Here is a 6,594-nt window from a genome sequence, read left to right on the forward strand (position 1 = left end):
ATCTATCTATCTATCTATCTATCTATCTATCTATCTATCTATCTATCTCTATCTACAGATATACACACAAACATACATAGACATAAATGTTCATCATATATATAAAAATAGAGTGCAGGGCTAGTTTTAAGAGAAAAAGAGCCACTGGGTACCACTTCAGAGATACTGACACAGTGAGCCTGGGATGGGCTTGATACTTCGGTTTCTAAGAGATGGTCACAAGAGGCCAGTCCAGGAGCTACACTACATTCTTATAGAACTACAGAACTAATTCAGGATCAGGAACAGAAATGTACTTAGTAAGTATGAGCATTCTGAATAATGCCCTGTAGGTTTCTATTTGCATAGGTTGGGGAAAATAGTTGATGGGAGAAAATTCAGAAATGTGAGGGAGGAAGGGAGACATGAGTGCAGCCAAAGATGAGAGAAAGCACATAAGGTCAGGAAAGCATACCAAAAATTCAAAAGAAAGAATAAGAAAGCAGTAAGAGAAAACACTGGAGAAAGAAGTGTTTCTTTCTGGGCTGGGAGGAGTTAAAATGAAAACATGCATTAGGGAACACATTTCCCAGAGCGTTTCTGCCACCTTCTCAGCCACCATTCACTATGATTCATTTCTTCCTTCTTTGATACCTACCTCCCTCCCTTCTTCCCCTGTTCCTCCTCCTTCTCCCAGTTCTTCCCCCCCACACTTTCTCCCACTCCTCCCTCCTTTTCTCTCTCCCTCTCTCCCTCTTTCCTTCTCTCCCTCTCTCTCCCTCTGTCTTCCCACCTCTCTATTTTGAAAAGGCCTCATGCAGTACAGGCTGACTTCCAATTATTTATGTAGCTGAGGGTAACCTTGAACTTCTGATATCTCCCCGTCCATCTTTCAGGTATTGGGATTACAACCATGTACTACCATGTTCGTGCCATGTTGGGAACTGAACCCGGCCCTTCTACACACAAGACTAGCACTATGGCAACTGAGCTACATACTCAGCTAACTTCGATTTCTTTGCTAGATTGTATTTATCTTTGAACTATGGTAATTCTTCAGTCTTCATAAATTTAGTGAAATTGCTTAGTTGTCTACCTTAAAAAAAAGTAAAATATCTAGATTGTGCCAGAGACTCTAGTTTATATAAAAAAGGTAAATAATAATAATAATAATAATAATTCATAAAATGTCTAAATGCAGTGAATTTTTCTGTATGCTTTGATGCTAAGCATAATTTAATATAGCCATTTAAACTTCAAAAATATATCAATGAGGCTTTTTATCAGAGTCCATAGATTTAAAATTCCATAGATTTTATTTAACAGGAAGGCGATTTGAATGAGCACGTTTCCAATTAAATCTATTGCTTTGACTATTGACATGTACTAAAGACTCATATTTAGTGTTTATTGGATCTTTGAAAGCACTAATTCAAGAAGGTCTCATTACTGACTCTTTACATTTCAATAGCATTCCCTGACCTCAATTAGTTTATAGCATTTTATTAGCAGTTTTATTGAGATGTAATTCCCATTTTGTATAATTCACCCAATAAAACTACACAATTTGGTGGGTTTTAGTATGTTCTCAAATATGTGCGACCATTATCACAGTCAGTTTGTAGAATATGAATATTTTCACCGTCTAAACCAGAGGCTTGGCACACTAGCCATGCTTTCCTCCCACCTCAGATTTCACAAGACTTAGATTTCCCCCTATGGACATTGTATAAGAATGGAATCACATAAAATGTATTTGTTTTTGATGGCCTTCTTTCCTTTAGCAAATTGGTGTGTTCTGTTTCCTTTTTTCTTTTTTTTTTAATGTATTTTTTTTTTTTTATTTTTACAGAAAAGTTGAGAAGATAAACATTGGTAAGAGTTCTTATACATACCCCGTTGTTTTCCTGTTATACATATCTTAGTTTGGCATATTTCTCACAATGATTCAATGCACATATAATGTTAGAATGGAAGCTTGTACGTGTGTGTGTGTGTGTGTGTATGTGTGTGTGTGGTGTGAGTATATGCATGTCTGCCTGTGTGTAGGCACAGCTCTGTGTAAGAGGCACACACACACATGTGTATGTATATACCTATGGAGGAGGCTCAAGACTATCCTCAAGTCTCTTTCTGGACTTCTCTCCCCCTTGTGTGCTGAGGCAGGACCTCTCACTGAGCCTGGGACTGGCTAGTTTTGCTAGTCCAGCTACCCAGCTTACTCTGGAGGGTTCTGTCTCTGTTTCCCATGTGCTAGGGCCCCAGGTGGGTCATTGTGCTTATCTGACTTTTCATTGGAGTGCTGGGACTCTGAACTCCGCTCTTCATGCCTGAACAGCAAGTTCTGAGCTACCTCTTCAGACTGCAGTTCCTTGGTTTTTACCTGATGTTCCTTGTCTCACCGAGGACCCCAGTGGGGACACCACCTTACATTTTATTTTATATCCTTAGCTTCCCTTTGTTGGCAGCACTTTTAACTTTTTAAAATATTTTTAACAAGTAAAATGTATTTATTTCTGATATTCAACATGATAGTTTAAATTATGTACATGTTGAGGAAATAATGATCATTCCCTACCTTTCATTCTTATTTTCTGTGGCAAGAACACTTCAATTCCCTCTTCTTTTTCAAGTATAAAATACATTGTTATTCTGCCATCATCCCTTCACCCAATGTCTTCAATAGGTCTATTTACAATCAATTATTGCATTTTATGCGGAAATGGAAAATACTTACATATGTCTTGAACAAAGAAAAAAATCAAACACTTTATGTTTTCAAGTTAGCTTTTGCATGAAAAGCTGGCAAATTGGAATAATGAAAGGGGGGATAAAAAGGGAAACTCACCAAGACATGGAAATCCTGTCACTCAGAGGAGGGTGTGAGTTAATGAAAAGAAACACTTAAGCTCCTTAAGAAAATGTGATTTTTATAGCAAAATGCTCTTCTCTGGGTAAAGCTGTGTGTGGAAGTTGAGCAGAAGTTTGAGCAGCAGGGATTCAAGATGGAGTCATGCCTGCAGACGGAGAGCTTGACTGGTGGGGTTCCCTCTGATTTGTGGTCCTGATCTCATGCTAATGTCAAGAGAGTTAAATGAAGCACACACACTGTCTGTGATAGATAGTCACTAAAGTGACATCACTTTGTGATGGGTCCTGTTAAAGGCAGCAATGACCATGGGAGGTCCGTGTTTCTCTGGAGGTTTTATGGAGCAGCTCAGCTTTTGGTCACACCACAGTGGAGTCACTGTCAGGATTAGGTGAGCACAGGGCTGTGGAGAGGGTGGCTGGAGTATAAATTCCGATCATCTCAGCTGGCTGCATGGACTGGCTCTTAGTACCACAGATCTTAGCTGACTGAGAGCAGCCAGTTAGACTGAGATATGAGAATGGGGTATCACAACTCCACAGGTCACACTGGACAGTAACATTAGAAAGTCTTCCACCCTCCATTCCCCCCTTTCCCAAATGACAACTAGATCAAATGACAGGAAGCCTTTTACTATATATTCAATCACATAATGATATTAACCAAATTTATACATTTTTATGTTTCTATAGGTGTAAATCAGAACATAGAAAAAACCTATTAAGGCACACAGTAATCCAAGGTAAAACCTGTTTTCACTGACTTTATCTTTTAAGCTCCTAAAAAGCAAGACAATTCTCTTCCATATTTTTTCTGTACAAGGCAAACATTGAAAAAAAAAAAAAGCAAAAACAAAAAACCAACAAAAACGCAAAAACCAAAGATCTCAAAATCTATTCTATCTATTTTCAAAGTAAATGGGAAAAGCTCTTCATAAAAAGAATACCTATACTCAGGCTGAAATCTTTTATGCTAGTGTTGTCCTGAGCTGGTTCAATTTTGTTTTATAGTGGGTCATTTATTATCACTTGGTAATGGAAATGCTGAAAGCTGTATAAATGTTGCGATACTGTTGGATATTACTGGAATAATGGCTCTTTTAATCACTATCTGTGAGAGAATGGAAGGGGTAAGCTCTTCAAGTATTTTGACAGTATGGAAAATTCCTGGAGGAAAAACAAGCATTTTGGAGATATTAGGTAAGTATTTCACTAGTGCCCTTTAGCCAGTACAGCAGTTTTTATGAAAACAAGAGTTTTGTTGCATTTGATAAATGGAGAGTCATTATAAACAGGAGTACCTTTATTGGAACAATTGTTCCATGAGGCTTTGCACCATACTTGTTGAGGCTACTAACATAACAGTACTTTCTTATTTTCTATGGATTTTCCTAATTGCAAAACACCTTATGATTTATTATATAGCCTATTATTAGACATGATTGAACTGACCAATTTCTATTAATTTCAAGTTGCTGTTTTACTCACACCATACTCACATCTAGAATGAATGCAAAAAAAAAAAAAAGTAATTCCAGCCATTAGTTCAGATGGTATCCATTTTTCAAAAATAAAAAGCCTCCTTTCATCTAAAGAGGCCTAGGTGGGGGGTACAGCCTTGCCAGCCTACAGAGGAAGATGATGCAGCTAGTCCTGATGAGACTTGATAGGCTAGAGTCAGATAGAAGGGAGGAGGTCCTCTCTATCAGTGGACTAGGGGAGGGGCATAGGAGGAGAAGAGGGAGGCTGGGTAGTACTGGAAAGAGACAAAGGAGGGAGCTACAGCCTGGAAAAAAAGTGAATAAACTGTAATAATAACTAACTAACTAAATAAATAAATAAGTAAATAGAAAAAAAGAGGAACCCATTTGGCTAAGAAAAATTGAATGCAGTTTATTCATGAGAAAACAGGTTACTCTGTATTAAAAAGAAATTTACTCAATATGTTGATTATATCCTATTCTTTGGCTGCAAGATAAGGAAAAATTAAGACCAGCATTATCAACCTGGAGATAGTTTATAAAAATTAGTATGGCTGATTTTTTTTGTGAAGATGCCTTTATTTAATTGAGTACTCCAAACCTCTCTATGGACAAAGTCAAACATTTTATCTCATAGAATTTATGGGAATCAATATATCATGATCAATTGGCACAAGCATTCAGGTGAATATTAAGATAGTATCCTTACCATATGGGAGTTGTTTGAATCTCAGGATTTCTCAAACAAATTACTAGAAGTGCAAATTATTTCCCACAATGAGGTAACCATAAGATGCAGTCAAGGCTTTGGCTGTTACTAATAGTGGACTTGAACTCAATTTTAAGGATAGGTCTGAGATATCTGAACTTTAGGGAAGGGGGAGTCCATGAGAAGGGAAAGTGCCTATGAAGAGCCTCCATGATCTTTTGGGCAGAGATCCAGTTTCAAGATCAGGAGGAAACTCTAAAAGGTAGTAGAAAAATAGAGGGAAAAAGGAAAATGTGGGAAAGGGAATGAAAGAGAAGAAGAGAGATACAAGTAGCATGTTCCAGATCCCCAGCTAAGGGTCTAGTGATCTCAATCATGTGTCATCTGAAGGAATGTCCCCTGCTCATCATGAAGATGCTTATCAGCTAGTATCTTATTGTCATAGAGCATATGAGCTGTGAAACTTTCAACTAAAGGAGGAACATATTTTTTTCAAGTCTTTGAGTAATAAGTTTGAGGTTAAAGAGAGAAACCTTAGTCCAAACCATAATTGGAGATGATTTTTCTCTATTCTTTTTCATCTGTCTGCCCAAAAGGTCATGGAAGCACCTGTTTCCTGCAGCTGGTGGTAAGAATACAGTGAAGGCAGCAAGGAGCTCCAGGTGGAATGCTATTCAAGGGAGCAACAGGAGCTTGACTCTGGGCTGGCTGGATCAGTCAATATGCTTAGCTTTGGGGAAAAAAAAACAACAAAAAACCTGAAAGGGTGTGATTTGAGGATTTGGAGCCATGAAGTGTTCTTTGAACATTGCTTTTAATATTTAAAAAAGCAAAACCTTTTGGTCAGTGTCCTTCCAGGTCATCCTGAAATTTCAATCCCCAGTGACATTATGCTCTTCTTTACCAATGGCAAATGAATGGAATTACCATGGTTAGCTTAAACTAATCAAATAGTAGGAAGTAAATAGAAGTTAGAAAGGCTCCTCAAACCCCTTGATTGTGCCTAAAATAGCAGAATGCAGAGATGCGAGAAAGGAGATGGGCTATGTAGTAGATAGCCTGCCTAGAGTTTGAATCATAGCAGCCATCTTTGGGCTACAGAGTTTGTAAGTCTTATTTTCCCCAATCTGCTCATGTAGCATGTGGCATAAATAGAGTAGAACAGTTCTTCTTGCCTCACAAACGGGAAAGTAAAAAACTAGGATAGGCAGACTTATCCCACAGCCCAATGTACTGCAAGACAAAGACTGTGTTTCACATCAGCAAATATGTGTACAGGAGACTTTGGCTCTCACTGTTGGTGTTTGAATGAACAGAGCCACAGGCCCAAGAAAATACCCATCTCTAGCTTTTTTTTTTTCTCAATGAAGAAAACAATTTGTCCATTTCTCTTTGCTCATTCTCTGATCATCTGGACCTGAGCCCTTGATCCTATTAACAGTTCTTTCTCACTCTCCAAGGATTTCTTGTTATGGCTTTGTCATTCCATAGCCCATTCTTGTCCAAGGCTTTGTCATTTCATAGCCCATTCTTGTCCGGTTCTTACTCTTGATTCCT

This window comes from Psammomys obesus, unplaced genomic scaffold (assembly GCF_907164565.1).
Source record: "Psammomys obesus unplaced genomic scaffold, mPsaObe1.curated_primary_1811, whole genome shotgun sequence".
NCBI classification, from domain to species: Eukaryota; Metazoa; Chordata; class Mammalia; order Rodentia; family Muridae; genus Psammomys; species Psammomys obesus.